At 39.0% G+C, this 19,699-nt stretch overlaps 1 protein-coding gene across 2 annotated transcripts in view; it reads left to right on the top strand.

The window, feature by feature from the left end:
- celf2 (cugbp, Elav-like family member 2) overlaps positions 1–19,699 on the top strand; it is a 302,904-nt gene that overhangs the window by 64,138 nt on the left and 219,067 nt on the right. The window lies entirely within an intron of this gene.

Genomic DNA, 19,699 nt, shown 5'->3' with positions numbered 1-19,699 from the left:
GTGACTTTGGTTTCTTCAAAGCGGTTATTTCCTCCCACAGTACGGCGGAAAACAAAAAAGACAGAAGGTGATGGAATGTTCTCCGTGATGGATTACCTATTTTTAAGTCTCTGTGAGCTGATTTTCATTCTGTAGTGAAATGAACTGAATCTAATGGCTCCCTGGAAAGCAGGAAATCCATTTAAAAACTTGTGGTATATTTGAAAAATATTCAGTGGTAATGCAAAGAATATGCGATTTTAATGGACTGAATCGTGTCCAGCCACTGATGTGGTCCTTTAAGTAACTCAGCGGCTCTGTGAATTCAATATATGTGGCTTTTACGCCTTATTTATGCACATTTTTGTGATTAGTTTTAAACAAGGGCTGTGTAGAAGCAGAAGCTGAGATGTCATGGATGTCATTAGAATGGGATAATATTGATTTTTAATGATAATCACCTGATGTAGACGCAGGAGTTACACCGGCTCAGATTCAAAACAACAAGGAGAAGAGGCAAAAAAGAGCAAAACACTGGAGGAGAAAGAGAGAGAGGGGCGACGACTGTGGCTGTGAATAATTAGGCAAAATAGTTTGCTTTTGTTTTTCCCTCTGATTGGAGAAAATAGGCGAGGCTGCGACTGTCGCATGAGCTCGCACACAAACACAAAACGCCGTGTGCGCTAATCCGCCACACAGCTGCGTCATTCCGGAACGTGTGTTTACTTCCTCTCCGCCTTCAACGGCATCACCGCCGCTGCCGCCGGAGACCCCCCACAATCCCCTGCAAACACAACACACACAATCACACAAAAAGAGAGAGAGAACTGGGCGTATAATTTGATCCTGTGCGCTCTCCTCCTCTAATGAAGCTCTCTGGCGGTTTGACTGACACCCGGCTCGTTATTTAAGTGTCTGTTTTGGGCCGCGAGGAAGACGAGGAGCGAGGAGGAGGATGAAGGGGGAGGAAGAGGGAGGCAAAGTGGAAATGGAGGATGAGGAAGGAATTGTGAGGATGGGGATGGTTAAAGGGGGCCAGCTCCAAATGAAAACAGGCTGGAAAAAAATGGAAGGAAAGCAGGAAAAATGACAACTGTGAGTGTAATTTCTAGAAAAACCTACTGTTTTTCTTACAGAGTTTACCTGTTAGTTGAATTCCAGATAATATCTACTACAGTCACAGATTGAAGTGTTCATTTATTTGTTGACAATAAAAAAGTAAGAATCAAAACAGGCCAGGACAGTAAATAACATTCACATCAACATCTGTATTTTTGCTATTTGTAATAAATTGTTTTTAATCAATAAATGCATAAATAAGTCTGCAAAAATGCAATTATTGAACAGATTTTCTCTATGAAATTACAGAAAATGTTTCGTAAAGTCACAAAAGTAAAATATTTACACATAAACCATATAAAATCTATAAATATTGTTCACAAAAAACAGCAAAAAATCCAGTTATTTCATTCTGACAACAACATTTGCACCTTTTTAAGTCAGCAAAAATATTTGTTATATACACACGTGGACAAAATTGTTGGTACCCCTCAGTTAAAGAAGGAAAAACCCACAATTCTCACTGAAATCACTTGAAACTCACAAAAGTAACAATAAATAAAAATTTATTGAAAATTAAATAATCAAAAACAGCCATTACTTTTGAATTGTTGATTAACATAATTATTTAAAAAAACAAACTAATGAAACAGGCCTGGACAAAAATGATGGTACCTCTATAAAAGATTGAAAACTATTTGACCAAAGTGACATGATTAACTCAGGTGTGTCATTTAATTGACATCACAGGTGTTTCCAAACTCATAATCAGTCAGTCTGCCTATTTAAAGGGAGACAAGTAGTCACCCTGCTGTTTGGTGAAAAGGTGTGTACCACACTGAACATGGACAACAGAAAGCGAAGGAGAGAATTGTCCCAGGACATCCGAAAAAAAATGATAGACAAACATCTTAAAGGTAAAGGCTATAAGACCATCTCTAAACAGCTTGAAGTTCCTGTGACAACAGTGGCTCATATTATTCAGAAGTTCAAGACCCACGGGACAGTAGCCAACCTCCCTGGACGTGGCCGCAAGAGGAAAATTGATGACAAATTGAAGAGACGGATCGTTGGAATTGTATCCAAAGAGCCCAGAGCAACCTCCAAAGAAATTAAAGGTGAACTCCAAGGCCAAGGTACATCAGTGTCAGATCGCACCATTCGTCGTTGTTTGAGCCAAAGTGGACTTCATGGGAGACGACCAAGGAGGACACCACTGCTGAAAAAAACTCATGAAAAAGCGAGACTGGAATTTGCAAAAATGCATGTTGACAAGCCACAAAGCTTCTGGGAGAATGTCCTTTGGACAGATGAGACCAAACTGGAGCTTTTTGGTAAGGCACATCAACTCTATGTTCATAGACTCAAAAACCAAGCATACGAAGAAAAGAACACTGTCCCTACGGTGAAACATGGAGGAGGCTCAGTAATGTTTTGGGGCTGCTTTGCTGCATCTGGCACAGGGTGTCTTGAAAGTGTGCAAGGTACGATGAAATCTGAAGACTATCAAGACATTCTGGAGAGAAATGTGCTGCCTAGTGTCAGAAAGCTTGGTCTCAGTCGCAGGTCATGGGTCTTCCAACAGGACAACGATCCAAAACACACAGCCAAAAACACCCAAGAATGGCTGAGAGAAAAGCGTTGGACTATTGTAAAGTGGCCTTCTATGAGCCCAGATCTGAATCCCATTGAACATATGTGGAAGGAGCTGAAACATGCCATTTGGAGAAGACACCCATCAAACCTGAGACAACTGGAGCTGTTTGCTCATGAGGAGTGGGCCAAAATACCTGTTGACAGCTGCAGAACGCTCATTGACAAATACAGAAATCGTTTAATTGCAGTGATTGCCTCAAAAGGTTGTGCAACAAAATATTAAGTTATGGGTACCATCATTTTTGTCCAGCCCTATTTCATTAGTTTGTTTTTTTAAATAATTATGTTAATCAACAATTCAAAAGTGATGGCTGATTTTGATTATTTAATTTTCAATAAATTTTTATTTATTGTTACTTTTGTGAGTTTCAAGTGATTTCAGTGAGAATTGTGGGTTTTTCCTTCTTTAACTGAGGGGTACCAACAATTTTGTCCACGTGTGTATAAGAAAAAAATGCAAATTAAGGATTTCAAAGATTAAATAGTCCTTTACCTGGTATTCTTTTTATGAAATTACTGATATCTCAAAACAAAAACAGCAACAAAAACAAGAAAGGACCAAACTAAATAACTTTCACTTCAAAATTGGTATTTTTTATTATTTGTATCAATCGACAATGCATCAATAAATCAGCAAAGAATAAAATAAAAAAATATGTATTTATGGAGACTTGCTGTTTTTTCACAAATGTTCTGTTTAAGAACTGAAAAATGGCAAATAATTTATAGTTGTTTATTTTTACAGATTGTCTCGTTTTGTTTAATTGCAAATAATACCAAATAAAATCACAAAAAAAGAAAAAAATTACACTATTCTTATTTAAAAATAAATTTTTACACATTTTTGTCTTCATTCAAAAATACAAGAATTGAAAAATTATCAATAATTTTTTGCTAATATTTTAAAGATTTTCCCTGTTTTAAGTTGCAGATTGTTTCTAGGAAAATCACAGAAAATAAATATTGTACGTGTTTCCAGTTTGAAAAAAAAGGTAAACACTGTAAATAATCTCAACATTAAAAAAAAAATCTACAAATGCTAATTTATTCTTGGTGAAATGACACAATTTTTCTGTAATTAAGTCAGGAAAAATATGGATATTTTTGCAGATATTTTACATAGTTTGACATAAAACACATCATTTTTTGTAGATTTTACCTTCTCTGTAAAATAATAAAATAGTAAAATCACTGAGTATTAATATACATGTAAACCTCCAAAAACCTGAAAGAAACTATAGATCTGTATTTTTACAAATAGTTATTTTTCAATGTTAAGCCATTAAATGACACTTTTTACTGTATTTAAATCAGCATGAAAGTCTCACTATTTCACAGATGTTTGTCCTTATTTTCACCATTTCTGAGCATTACAGTATTCCACCGTTTTCTTAAACATATCTCGAGCTTCTTTCTGATGCCAGAATCTCACTACTTTCTTTATGGAATCAGGTTTTTTTTTTTAATATTTTAAAATGAAGGAGGTGCAGAGAAGGAGTTTCATAAAAAGTCGACAACAGCAATCAGGAGACAAGAAGACAGTTGGGGAGGACACCAGGAAACTGGGGTGGTGTGTGTGTGTGTGTGTGTGTGTGTGTGTGTGTGTGTGTGTGTATAATTGCAGGTCTTTGTCCTGATAATGTTCTTTGAAGGCGCACAGCTGATAATTAGCAGAGCGCAGCTCCGAGGACGCCTTTCAGCATCGGTCATTATGAGCTGCAAACCTACTATTGGTTCTGACGTGACCTCCTGAGACGCACACACACACACACATTCATGCACGCACGCGTGTTCACATGCACGTGCGGCCAGATACACAAATTGCAGTAAACAAGCGTTGATTAGCGCATGAATGGCGTAAACTCATGAGTGGAACAGATACAACAGCTCTCTGAAGGCCTCGAGTTCCTCTTTGGCATGAGGGCTGCAGGTGTGTGTGAGACGCACAAATGCACTCGGTGTTTACAGAGCCAGACCCGCACAGACAGCAGAGACTGTAATTACAGGGATTCGCACAATGTGGCGTCCCGCTACGCTGCGTCCGTTATTGCCTCCCCGGTTGCCACATGACAACGGCGGTCCCTTCGCTACGGTGGCTGCCTGATGCGCCGCTCCTGGCCCCGCCTCCACCGCTTCTTTCCACGTCTGAATATTTATGAGCGAGCCTCAGAAGGAGAAGAAGTAGAAGAAGGAGCGTTCGCCTCTCAGACAGACAGTTATTGGCGTTAAAGGCTCCTTCCTGAGCTCTAATTTATCCCCCAGCGAGGAAACATCCAACAGGAGCTGCAGCGTTCCAGAAACGTCCCAGTCGTTCCTCCATGTGGGCGTTTGATGCAGAAAATGTAAAGACTGCATGCATTTTGCAAACCAGGATCAGGCCACAGATCTCCATGCAAGAACCCAATGACGTAACATGAGAGCACACCATTTCTATGTGTCATTTCTGTTAAAATAACTCTCAAGATGGTATAAGTTAGACTGTAAGAGGGTCCAATCTTGAAGATTGTACGAAAGCTGCTGCCAAAGCAACTATTTGTCCAACCATTTTGCTGATTCTGTATGTTTCCTAATGTGATCTTTTGATGCCACACACATAAAGACTCCATGCATTTTGCAAACCAGGATCAGGCCACAGATCTTCATGCAAGAACCCAGTGACATAACATGATAGCACACCATTTCTGGTACTTTTTTTTAATGATTTTTGTGGTTTTTGCACATCATTTTCCAACATAACACCCACGATGGTAAAACTTAGAGTAAAGTAGGGCCCAGCCTTACAGCTGCTCACAAAGCAACTATTTCAATAATCACCAACTATTTTGCTCATTGTTTGTTTCTTTATGTGGTCGTTTGATGCCAGAAATACCAGAATAAGGTCACAGATCTTCATGCAAGAACCCATTGACGTAACAGGACAACATGCCATTTCCATGTTTTGCACCGTCATTTTACCACGTTAACATATCACCTAAGATGGTAAAAATTAGAATAAAGTAGGCTCCAGCTTGCAGATTGTACAAAATCCATTAGCAAAACAACAATTTTAATAATCACCAGCTATTATCCTCATTGTTTATGTTTCTTTGTGGTCTTTTGATGCCAGAATTGTAAAACCAGGATAAATCTCCAGATCTTCATGCAAGAGCCTAATGATTTCACATGATAGCATCTATTTCTGGATGTCATTTCTGTGCATTTTCACACCTTTTTCACGTTATTTCACGGTGTTAAAATAACACTTAAGATGGAAAAAGTCAGAGTACAGTAGGATACAAGTTACCTCATGTGATGTGTTCTTTTGATACCAGAAATGTAAAGACAAATTATGTCAGATGACAACATTTAGCATGTTATTTCTACGCTTTTTACACTATTTGCATGTCATTTTACTGCATTAAAGTAACACCCCAGATGGTAAAAGCTAGAGTAAAAAAATGCTGAAAAACTTCTAAATGAGCTTCATTAATCTGTAGTCGCTTAAAGGGCTAGCAGCGTGCAAAATGGGAGAAATATAAGTAACATCATTTAGTCTAGAAAGTAGTTTTTTTGTGCATAATCCTGCTTTGATTCAGTTTTCTCACCTGATCTCAGAATCAAACCCTCAGCAGGCAAAAGTGGGATTAAAATTCTCATCGGGTTTTTAGTTGTGGGAGGCTCTGCTGGTGTCACGCCGACTGTTCATCCATTTTTCATCCAAACACATGAATTATGAAGAAGTGCTAATGACAGGGAGGGACAGAGCGGAGGGAGGCGGGGGAGATGGAGGGGAGGAGGGGGAGTTGGTGTGTCGAGAGCTGGATGGACTTTTAGGCTTCTTTTCTTCCTTCACTTCCTCACAATCCGTCTGGATTCTCTCAAGAGTGTTTTTTTTTTCCTGTCTGAGTGACACAAGGGTTCAATTTGTGGAACACACACACACACACACACACACACACACACACACACACACACACACACACACACACACACACACACTGGGTGGCAGGTGAACATACAGTGGCCCAGGAGGAGCTTTACTTCTGTATGTGTGATTCAGACCACTGACCTGGAACACATTGGCTACTGAGAGAATAAGAACCACACACACACACACACACACACACACACACACACACACACACACACACACACACACACACACACACACACACACACACACACACACACACACTCACACTCAGCTGTTATCACCTCAGTTTTTTTCCCATTACAGAGATAATAACAACAATAATAGTTTTCATAAATACTTATTGATCAGTCGATCTCAGCTTATTTGATTAATTTATTTTTGTCCTCACCTGTTTGTTTTTTATTGTTTGTCATTATTGATAATCATTTATTATGTTGTTTATTTTGTCATTGATTTTAGTATAGATTTATACATTTGCGACAATTTTACATATATGCATTTTTAAAGCTATATTATTATAATTATTTTGTGTTTATTAAAAATAGTAACATGATTTTATTTGTTTTATTTTATTTATGTACAAATATTTTTTATTTTATTTATTTTTGTAAATAATATATTTTGATTTATTTATCTAAGATCATTGGTTGCTACTGCATATACCATCTACATATTTTAAAATATTTTATTATTTATGTATAACATATATTTTCATTTTTAAAAACTGAATACTTCTTTAGAAAGTCAGATTTTTTATTTACTTAGGATTACTGGTTTCCTGTACTGTATATACATTTTTTTTACTTATTATTATTATAATTATTATTATTATCAACTATACACATTATTAAATATAATCATTGCATGTTAATAAATATTTATAGTATTTATTGTAATATGCATCACATACAGCATAAAATCTAATATATTTTTCAGTCAATTTAATTCAATTTTATATTAGTTTTATTTGTTTAGGATTACTGGTCACTACTTCTGTACATACCATACATATTTTCTTAAATTTATGATATTATATTATTAAATTTAATAACTGTATTTTGTATATGATTTTATTATATTATTTATGCACAATGTATATTTTTTCTTTTTTTATTTAAAATTAATTATACAAGTAATATTTGTGTTTATTTAAGATTGTCATTCACTATTTAAAAATGTTACGAAATATAACAATAGATTGAATTTATTTTAATTATACTTACATATAATACAGATTCCTTTCCATTTTAATTTTAATAATTTAAAAAAATATATATATTAATGGTATTAAACATAATACCAGTATTGAATTTATTTTTATTATTTCCCCACTTAATATGTGTTCATTTTATTAATTCATTTATTTGGTATTTGAGAATAGGAACAGTCATAGTGATGCTTTTATTTAGTGCCTTTAACTCCATTATTTATTTTTGTCATTTTTTCACCATTATTATCATTATGCCGCTTATTATTTTAACTATTTATTCATGCACATGCACATTTTAATTTGCTTATTTTAGATATCTTACAACAACATCACTGTACGGGGCGACGCTTTTGCCCCCGAGTCGTTTCCATGGTTATCAGCTGCACAGTCTGACCCCGGTGTTGTGTTGATGTAGCCTGTAAATCAATCTTCAGACACACACACACATGTACACACACAGTGGGAGCCCCAGGGCTTTCTGGGATAGCGGAGTGTTTTTTCTTCCAGCTGATGCTTCTCTCCTGCTCCAGTCTTGGTGGGTGTGTCTCCTTTGCATTCCAGCGATTCCCCCTAAAACAACAGCGGCAGCAACATATATTTAGAACCCCTGATTGCATGCATGTGCACCCCGGCAGAAACCGTTGCAGTCATTAATCATTATCGCATTAATTTCGAGGCGTTTGTATGATTACCATACCGCTCGCTGAAAAAGGGGCGCGCTGCTTGTTATTGTTTGTTAAATCACTTCTCCGAGCGAAATAATCGTTCTTTAACAAGATTGCGCTGCATTTCTACATTTGTTACGTGCACGCCTCGCCATGTGCGAGCGTGATGTCGGTTGGTTTTTATTCTTAAATTTTTTATTTATTTATTTATTTTTTGAGATATTCTGAGAGGCTCCAGATGGCTGAGAGACAGGTGAGCCAATTAGCAAGTCTCGCTACGCGGCAGCCTCATCACACCGGCGGAGCACGACAACCCGACACACACTTTTACACACCGATATTCCACATGTTGTGTTAGCGCCGCCGCCTGCGACGCTCCTGACGCGTCTCCCGGCCCGTCAGTACGCCGTCACGAGCTCGCTGGTGTCGGATACGAAATTGATTTTTTTTACAATATGCAACCACGTCGCCGGGCGGATGATGACAAATGACGCTCTAATTTTAGCTGATTACCGCCAACGTACAGCATCGACGTGCCTATATGTGGCCCATTATGCGCTTTATACGACCCAGAAAACAGGCATAATGGGCTGATTTGAATTGATTTGCTCGTGTGTTCTTTCTTTCTTTTTTCCTTTTTTTTCTCGCAAGGAGCCAAAAATATTTCTTCCAGGCAAGCCTCGGCTGATGTTCATTATAATTCTAATGAAAATCTTCACAAAAGAGGAGAGAGCGGCAGGAAGACGGCGACAACAACAACAACCTTTATCTCGCTTTCCCTCTGTATCCATTCTTCTTTTTTTCATTCCTCCTCTCATGTCATCTCTTTGGCTCCGTTTCGAAGAGCTGAATATTAGAGAAAGCAGTTGTTTTTTTTTTCGCCGTTAATTAGCCGTCAGCCGCTGTGGAAAAACAGTCACACCTGACCCCGCTGCTGCTGCAATACCTGCACACATATGCATCCATACGACACACAAACACACGCACTCGTACGGTGATTATTGTTTAGGTGGCTGCCTTGTAAGCCACTGTGTGTATTTTTCTTTTTGTTAAGGGATAATTGAGCGGCCATGACGGCTGTTTTCCCACCTAATGGAAGGGGACAAATTAATCTCCCTGTGCTAATGTCTGCAAATGGAACAGGACCACTCGTGCCACCTCCGTGCTCAACCGACCTGCTGGGACTGAGTGCGAATGAGCGAATGTGTCGGGTTCAGCAGGGATATGAAGCTCTGTCAGCTCCCGTGATGGATGTGGTGCGATTGTTTGGGGGTTTTTTTTGGATGTAGAAACGGTCTGAAGGTGTTTTCCAGTTCCTTTGGGCATCAGGAAAGAATTTTGGAGCTCCTGAAAGATCCAGATGGTGGTTTTGGAGTTGTTTAGTGAGCCGACAATGAGGAAAGAAGTGTTTTTGGTGGTTTAGCATCTGGTAGGAACAACCTGAGGTATGCAGCTCTCAACCCTTTAGGCGCCAGAGTTTTTTCAATGCAATATTCAGTTTTGAGATCATTTTTTCAAAAGGTTGTATCTTGAAAATGGTTGGAGATAAAGGCAAACTGTAAATGAGAAAAATCATCAGTATGACCCAAAGTTTGTGATGGGTGTAAATTCACTCATCTAATTTGCATATTATGACGTCACCAGGCAGCGGACATATGGATTACATAACTTTGATATTTATCGATCAAGATGGCATTGTTTGGCTCAGAATTTCTCAGATCCCTGTCTCCACGATACTCAACAGGCTCATCAGAATGTCTGATCCACTTGTGAAACTCTTCCTCATCTGTTAAGCAAACCCAGCCATCATCATTGTCATTTACGACGGGCCTGTGAACGCCACTGCGGCCTCCACCGTTATCAGTGCATTTTCTTCCGCGTCTGCTGCTATTTCCGCGGTTTTTTGCATCCCCGCTATCCTCCTCACCATTAGCGGTGTTTTGACCACCCCTGCTACACCCACCACGTCCCCTCCTGCCACCCTGGACCCCGTGAAGCAAAGCATGTGCCAGTATGTGCTGCTTGTGGATTGTCATGGCTCACCGACCCTCTGCCGTTACACACAGACGCAGCATCACTTTCTGTCTCCCTGGACGACTGAACATCTTCATCAGAGGGTGAATATTCCTCTTCAGAATATGAGTAAGCCATTACTTGATAAAGTATTTTGTCAGCATTGACCAGACCTCTCGGTATGGCGAGTTTTCTCGCTCTAAAATGTGCCGTCTTGCGCTGTTACGCTCCGACGACGAGTCTCGTCTCCTCGGTTTTCAAACTCTGTAAACTCCAAAACTTTGAATGAAAACACGCCCACAACTGATGCTCAGATTGAAGTTCCAGATGTCCGCCATCTCCTGGTATAAAGTAGTAACTACATGAGGCAGTATATTTGAAGCTGTGGCTTATGTTCAGCAATGTTGCTTGTCGCAATATTGCGACTTTGGCGCTTAAAGGGTTAAGTTTGGGGAAAGTGATGCAGGAACAGGAAGAATTCTGATTTTTTTGTTTTTGTTTGTGATTATTGGTTGCAGCTCAGTCAAACATGACAACTTGTTTGCAACAAGGAGCACACACGACAGAGGCGCGACGATTCTGACAGAAACAACCGGCGCACAATAAACAGTTATCTTTCGACTCGGTTTTGGCCACAGCCCTTATCCCTTTAAGCTTCAGTCAATTCCAGCCGTTTTCAGTACAAAAAATCGCTAATATTCTATTTTTAACAAAAAAAATTACAAAAAATACAGGGAATATTGGACAGGCATCGCGAGGTGCATTTCCTTGAAAATGACCGATTCGGGGATTTTATACCGACTTCAGGACATGTTTTGGACAAAATAGTTTACTGGCTTGTGTTGTCTGGATGTAAAAGGTTGGATTATGGCCGTTTTTTGTGGAATCTTTTTTTTTTGTGTGTAATAATGAACCCGGAAATGTGAGTCGCGCTGTGTGCGTTGAAGCCGTGTATAGAGAACGGATGGATGAATATTCGTTTTTGTCAGACAAATGTGTTTTTCTCACCCGCTGTGGTAATCACATCTGAAAGTGGTTTATACCGGCGGATTCATCAGAATCTAAGCTTTCCATCTGCGTATAGTGTTTGTATAATCGTGTTTGCAGCCGTCGGACATTCTTGAAATTCCTATGCAAATTAGTAGGTGTACCGCCGGCGGTACACTGAAGCTTAAGGGCTTAAAGACTTGAAGCTAAAATTCAACTTGAAAGATAAACAAAGGACGGCACTGAAGTGTTTCATTGAGAAGAAAGACGTATTTGGACTTATGTCGACGGGATATGGCAAATCCTTAATATACCAGTTGGCTCCGCTGGTTGGGAAGCTAATGGGACTTAGCCACAATCTGCCTGCGCTCTAGGAACTATGTCAGCCTATTCGTTGCACTGATTGGTTGTATACCTACCCAACTGCTGCAGAGTGATTTGAAAGACAACCTTTTAGCCCGCCTCCCTCCCTGTCGAGCGGCCCTAGACCCTTGTGCCTTCAGAAACATGGGTCTAGCGCGGCTAGGCTAGTTCAAATCAACAGTTGAAAACAAAAATGTCGACTCTACATACTTCAGATTTTTTACTACTTAGACTTTTAATTAGTTTCCATATTCGTCTCCTATCTGGTCTGTGAAAACACAACCTGCAGTTCATCCCAATTCCACTCAAAATTCCCTTAATTTTGTTCATGTAACTATTGGTTGTAGCTCAATCCAACGTTTCATTGCAGTTGCAATAAGGAAAATAGATTTTTTTTTCTTTTTTACCGAATTTGTTCCAAGAAGCATTTTATTTTTGTTGAATTTTCAATCAAGACATGTACAATTAAGTGATTTTGATGAAATGTCTTGATTTTTAGTTAGTTTTCACACATTTACTGCTTCAACATCCAAAGAATTCTTAGATTTTTTTTCACGTGATTGTCGGTTGGTCGATTGTCAGTTAGACATCACAGCTTGGTTGTGACAAGGAACACTGAATTTTTCTTTTCACAGAATTTGGTTCAAAGAAACAGTTGATTTTTGGTGAATTTTTAACTGAGACAATAAAGTGATTTTGTTAAAGCACTATAGAAACTGCTTGAATAGAATGAAAGTTGACTTTTTTGTAGATTTTTGTCAATTTAAAAAAAAAACCGTGTCATTAACATGTCAATCAAACATTTCATCTCAGTTGTGACATTTACACCGAATTTTTAGTTTTTTACAGAATCGTGTTTGAAGAAACAGTTTATTTTTGGTGATTTTTAAAAACAAACATGTAGAATAAAGTGATAGTGGGAGATTCAAATTGTGATATTTCACCATAATTCCTCTATTTTCCTTGTTTCTTTAATTTTAAAAACAAAAAAAATGGTTCACTCCTTGGAGCAACATCTGAGCTAAGACTGACTTGGCTACGTCTAACAGTGACATGACAAAAATTTTGGAATTTTCTTATGCCATTACTACTTTAAGACATATGAGTTCTTTCTACCTCTTCATAGTTGTTCTGTTTCTACAGAGTTGCAGGACTTTAAATTGTAGTGGAACATGACCCCACAGTGAGTATAAATGATACAGGAGCACATAGAAAAGAAACTGGCATCAACATGTAAAAAACTTTTCCAACAGGTGTTCTGGATACTGGAAATAAAAAAGTCGACTCTACATACTATAGATATTTCACTACTTGGACTTTTAAGTTGTTTCCATACTCTACTCTGCGTAAACTCTGCCTGCAGTTCAATCCAATTACCTTAAAAATTCACATATTTTAAAAAAATATTTCTTTCTCAAAACCGAGTCAAACTTCGTATTTCAGTTCAATTTTTGTTTTTCTTACAGAATCTGGTTCGATCTAACAGTTTATTTTGGTGATGTTTTTAACTGTGACACGTTGACTGAAGTGTTTTTGATGAAAGATGACTTTAAGCTAAGATTTGGTTTCGTTTTCAGGCGTTGAGAAGTTCAAAATCCAATGTGTCTGTTTTTGCAGCTTCTAGCTCTGACAAACATGCAATTTGACTTTTCAGTCGCGCTAAAGTCAACCAAAAATCAGCCCTTGATTGCGGGAAACGCACGAAAAACACGCTCAGCTGCTTCTCCTCGAACACCTGCGCGGCATCAATCAGTGCCTCCGTGTTTGAACATATCCATAATGCTTCGGGCGGGAGGTCTGGGTGAATGTCATCCTGCTTTCCCCCGTCTTAATAGCCCCTGATCCTCCTCGGGCGGATGACCTCCAGGGAAGATTGTGTAGCCGCCGCCGCCGGAGTACAGAGGAGTTGATTACGCTGCAGAGTCGGGGCTTTGTTCTAAGCATATGCCCGTCCTTGGCTTTGGAGAGAACGAAACAGAAGGCGGGTAGAAAGCGATAGAAGAGTCTTATCTCTCCCTCGGGGTCTCGCATCCTTTCATTCGCAGATTGTCTCGGTGACCCCGCAGACCCCCTTAAAACCCCGAACGGAACCCCTCATCCGTCCCAGCGTTGTTTACCGTCCCCGTAACGACATTGTCAGCGGCGACAATACACGGCGCTTATCGCGAGGTGTCCGCCGTCACAATGGATGAATGGCGGCGTGATGGAGGGAGGCGTCCCGTTGTCGTCCCGCGAAAACTCTCCGCTACTTGGTGTGCCGGCGAGAGATAAGATTAATTCTTCATATCGGCCGCGGCTGATTGCGGAATCTTGTATCTAATGCAATTTTTATTCATTTTTTTTTCTTCCTCCTCCTCTCTCCTCCTTTTCTTTCAAACTTGCAGAGTCAAGCATTTTTTTCCTCTCTCTTTGGGGAAAAAATCTAAATAATTTATCTGTGTTTTGGTGCATCTCCCCCCCAAACCACCTCCTCCTCCTCCTCCTCATCCTCATCCTGCTGTACTTAGAGGAGGAAGAAATGGGATGGAGACAGACATGAGTGTTTTCTTTTTTTTTCTGTCTTTTGAATGGATTGAACGTGAGCTGCATGCCGAGGAGAATAAAAAGCGAAGGATGGCAGGAAGGGGAAGAGGGGTGGAGGGTTCTCGGGCCTGCAGACTTTTGGTAATCCCTCTTTTATTAATGTGAAGCCGAGCTCAGCGGAAGCCTCAGACATAACAGAGCCGACTGTCTTTAGGCCTCGCTGGTTTCCTGCTACATGCAAATCTGTCTCCAAGCCCCGCCCACTTCCTGTTACGTCCGCCAGGTTAGATTGAAAACCGCTTCGCCGTCCAGCCTTCTCGAGTCTCGAGGTTTACGTTTTCGGATTTGCAAAGAAAATAAAGCGTCCTCGCCGTTCCGCCACGTTACCATAGCAACCTCCCCCCTCCTGCCTCCTCCTCTTTTACATCACTCAGTGCCCCCCATGTAGCCAATGGGCATTGACCTTTCGCTGTCAGAGCGTGTTAGGGAGCGAGAGACACAAAGAGAGAGAGAGAGAGAAGCAGCAGCTCGGCACAAACAACAAACACAAATAGGTCATTAAATTGTAAACACAATTCATAAAAAAAAAAAAAAAAAATGGATAAATAAAAGAGCCGTTTGAGCCGTGGCCTCCAGTTTTGTTTTCAGCTGCCAATGACAACAACAAGATGCTCGTCCTCACAAGGCGTGATGTCACGGCTCGACAGGAAGTTGGAGGGAGATCCGGAGCGACACTAATGCGTTTTGTGTCATTTTGCAGTCATTTGGTGTCTGTTTGTGATTACTATGGCTCCGTTTGTACTCGTTCTGTGTCTCTTTATGCTGGATTTGTGCCTCGTTTTGATCATTTTGTGGCTAATTTGTTCATTGTTTTGCATCTTAGGTTCATTTATGTGTCTTTTAGGGGCATTTTGTAGTCATTTTGCACATGTTTGTGCACATTTTATAAATGTTTGCAGTCATTCTGTGTCTTTTTATATTGGATTTGTGTCACATTTTGGTCATTTTATCTCATTTTTCTTTTGTGTTGCACCTGAAGTTCACTTCTGTGTCTTTGGGGCATTTTTGTGGTAATTTTGCACAAGCTTGTAGTCATTCTATGTGTCTTAATAGTGTGTTTATGTGCACTTTTTGTAGTTTTTATCTGATTTTCCATTTATTTTTATCATCTTATGTTCAATTGTGTATCTTTTAGGGCATTTTTGTGGTTATTTTGCACAAGTTTGTGGATATTCTATTGTTTTTTATCATTTTATGTTCATCTGTGTGTCTTTTGGGGGCATTTTTGTGGTTATTTTGTGCATGTTTGTGTGACATTTAGTTCTTTTGTGGTCATTTTGCGCAAGTTTGTAGTCATTCTATGTCTCTTTATAGTGTATTTACATATCCTTTTGGCCATTTTTTTCTATTTTTTTAGTTCTTTTGCATCCTCAGGTCATGAATATGTCTTTTGGGTCTTTTTTGTTGTCATTTTTCAGCCTTTCTGTGCTCATTTTGTGTGTATCTTTGGTCATTTTGTGTCACTTTTTGCCCGTTTCCAGTTCTAAAAAATGCAGAAATGAGGCTTTAAATGTGGTGCACGGTGAGCTGGGAGCTTGTGGAGGGTCCCAGACAGATCCAGGCTTTCAGAGAGAAGTCCTCGTTAGAAGAGGTGAATTTAAAGAAGCACCAATTAAAAAATAGCTGGATGGGATCGAGTTAAACCCGACAGTTTGTCCTGGAGAGTCACTGCTTCTGGCTTTGTTAGGAGTTTTTTTTTTTAAATAATTTTGAACCAGATTTGCTTTCTTTTCTTTCAGCTTGTAAATATTCCACGACCTCACGGCTGTTATTGTCCTCTGATTGGATCAATTAAACATTTAATCAGAAATACAGGAGCTGACCAGGAGACATCTTTCACCTCCCAGATCAAATTTTGTGCAGGAGAACGGCAAGAAGAAGAAGAAAGATCCTGTGCAGGATAGATTCAAATGAATCACATTTACACAGCAACCTGATGTGTGATTACATAGACTGTGCTTTCATTTAATCATCAGAGGAATTTCGATGACACCAAATGATCCCAAGGAGGCGAAATGACCACAAAAAATCCAGAAAGAGACAAAAAAACACACAAGAAGACAGACAAAATGACCACAAATGCATACAAACTGATCACTGAAAGGCCAGAAAAAGACCAAAAAATCACCACAACTTGACAGGGAAATGATAACAAAGAGGAAGAAATGACCACAAAAAAGCCAGAAAGAGACTAAAAAATGAACAAAAAGAGAGACCAAATGAGCGCAAATGTGTAAAATGTTCACAAATCTACATTTAGTAGCCGTTGCACCAAAGTTCTTTCCAGTAAAAACAAAATTAGCACTGCAAAATGAAACAAACATGTTTAGAAACTGAGGTTCAGACCCTGCAGTGTTATTTATATTGTGATTTTTACCTGATTAATTTATATATTACACAATAAACCCTGACAGAAATGATGTAAAACACAACTTTTGTCTTTTTTGGCCCTTTGTGTGCCTTTTACGTCATTTTTCCCTTTAAAAAATAAGACTCAACTCAAATAATCAGTTGTTAAAATCATGTTATATGACACTTCATGTGCTAAACAGACTTATTAAGTCATAAAAATCAGGTTAGATTAGCACTACTGAGGTTTTATTTTAAAGTTCCTGCACATGTGATGCTGTAACTGGCCTAAAAATAACTTCTTCCTTCCTATTTTTTTGAAATTTTTTTTGCGTTTCTTCTCCTCTTAATGCTTAAATGCTTCCTCGAGCATCTATTCTGGTAACTGAACGCCTGCAGAAATCCGAGCTATTAGCCGAGTAAACAGCACATCATCAGTCATGTCGTTGTCGCTGCGCTCCTACATTGTAATTTGCTCCTTTTTGAGTCCTGTATCATTACGCTCTTTACATCCGGCTTCCAGTGTAATGAACAGTCAGCAACAGATGATCAGTGGCTGCAGCATCTGTTTGATTTTGGAGGGGGGGGGGAGGATGCAATGAGATGATTATGTGAGAGTTTCCTGCACTTTTTTTTTTTTTTCCTGCTGTGTGTTAATATTTCGTGGCCGAGCTGGAGAGGCGATTTTTCGAACGGTAAACAACGGAGGGGGTAATTAGAAGTTAGCCAAAGTGTCTGCTGCATTTTAATGCCGACGGCCGGATAATTTAGGATTTCGATTGTTGTTGTTTTTTCCGGTGAAATGCAGGTGTTTTGTGAAGACAGACGACGCTGCCCTGTATGCCAAACATTCTAATGAAGCTCACGTACGATCCATAATTTTAACTATCCCCCACCTGCCAGCCAGCCACACACACACACACACACACACACACACACACACACACACACACACACACACACACACACACACACACACACACACGCACACACACACACACACACACACACACACACACACACACACACACGCGCACACACACACACACACACACACACACACACACACACACACACAATACGCACTAATGAAGCTGTTCTCCTCGCCGCTCTTTTTCCGTTCCTGGCTCAGTGAAACATGCATAAATCCTAATAAACAGAGAGATGAATTTTTAATCAGCAGCCTCCCCGCCTGTGTCTTCAGCCCCGGCTTCCTATGGGGAGGAGAGGGGGGCCGCCGTGTGCCAGGTATATGGAGGCCGATCTGGCAGCGCCTCCTTCGGGACGACCGCTCACCGAGACACGCCTGTCTGGGCTGCCTCGTGCTGGCCGTGATCTGCTGGACCGGGTCGACCCTCCTCTCTGGAGACTGAGTCTGGCCCGGCCGGCGGCTGCAGGAGGCCGGACGGGACGAAACTGCAGCTGTGACGTAGCTGTGAATGAAACTGATGGGTAAAAAGGGCTGAAACCTGCAGCTGGTGTTAATCACAATGTAATCAGATGAGTTTATGAGCATGAATTAGCATTAATCTTTACAATTCTGTACTAAAAATTATTTTAATTCAACATTTTTCACTGTGTTTTGCTGTATTGCTACATTTTTGTCATATTTTGTTGTTCAGATTACAAGCAGAAATTAGCAAAAATCTTTACATTTTTGCGCTAAAAATAGATTTTCATGACATATTTCGCTCTATTATATTTTTAAAAATATTTTGGTGTTGAAAAATTGCAGTACAGGGAAAAAAGTGATATTTTTCTTAATTTTTGCACATTTTTTTCACTTTTCTATTGTGTCTTTCAGGACTCTGAGGCCCTAAATGGACAGTTTTTGTTTTTCAGAAAATATTAATTTCTGCTGTGATGTACCAGGAAATAAAACAAATTGGTCAAATATGCTAAAACCTACAGCTGGTGTTAATCAGAACACAATCAGTTGTGATTCAGAGCGTAAATATGCATAAATCTTTCTGTTTCTGCACAAAAAAAATATTTTTCTTTATATATTTTGCTTTATTAGATTTTTTAAAATATTTTGTTGTCTGAATAATGCAGAAAATTAATCAGTTTTATATTTTTCTTGATTTTTTTCACATTTAAAACAAAATTTCCTGGTATGCAAATCAGTCAAACCCTTGAAAAACCTGAAACTGGTGTTATTTAGTAAACAATCAGTTGTGATTGTGAGGATGAATTAGCATAAATCTTTCCGTTTTAGCCCTAGAAACATCAAATTGAATGCTTTTATTATATTTTTTCTTTATTAATGCATTTTAAAAATATCTTGGTGTTTGAATAATGCAGACAATGATGGAATTTTAGATTTGTCTTGATTTTTACACATTTTTTAGCAAAATTTTCCTGGTGTGCAAAGACGCTAAAACCTGGAGCTGGTGTTAATCAGAACAGAGTTGAGCATAAATCTGTCTGTGCACGGAAAAATCATTTTAGTTATTGTTTTTCATAATATGTATTGCATTATTACTATGTTTTAAAAATATTTTGAGGATTGAATAATGCAGAGAGGGCATTAATTTGATATTTTTCTTAATTTTTGAACATTATTTTCATTATGCTTGTGTGAGTTTCACGACTGCAGCTGTAACGTAGATAATCGGTCAAACATGCTCAAACCTGGAGCTGGTTTCTGAGCATAAATCTTTACATTTCTGCACTAAAAATACTTCAAATTATTGTTTTTCATGATGTATTTTTGCTTTACTATTGTATTTTGTCATTTGCATAATGCAGAAAGGGAATTGTTTTTCTCTTTTTCTTGATTTTTGCACATTTTTAATGTTCCTTGTGTCTGTTTCAGTCGCCTAAATGGGCTGTTTTGCAGATAGCATTTATTTCAGCTTTGTTTTTTTTCCCTTTTCCCCATGAGAGCCTCCTCTCCGGAGAGTAAACAGCTTCGGCCCA

This window comes from Acanthochromis polyacanthus, chromosome 1 (genome assembly GCF_021347895.1).
Source record: "Acanthochromis polyacanthus isolate Apoly-LR-REF ecotype Palm Island chromosome 1, KAUST_Apoly_ChrSc, whole genome shotgun sequence".
In the NCBI taxonomy this organism is placed as follows: domain Eukaryota; kingdom Metazoa; phylum Chordata; class Actinopteri; family Pomacentridae; genus Acanthochromis; species Acanthochromis polyacanthus.
Note: the sequence above shows the minus strand (reverse complement) of the source record. Positions and strands in the feature narration are given on the sequence as shown.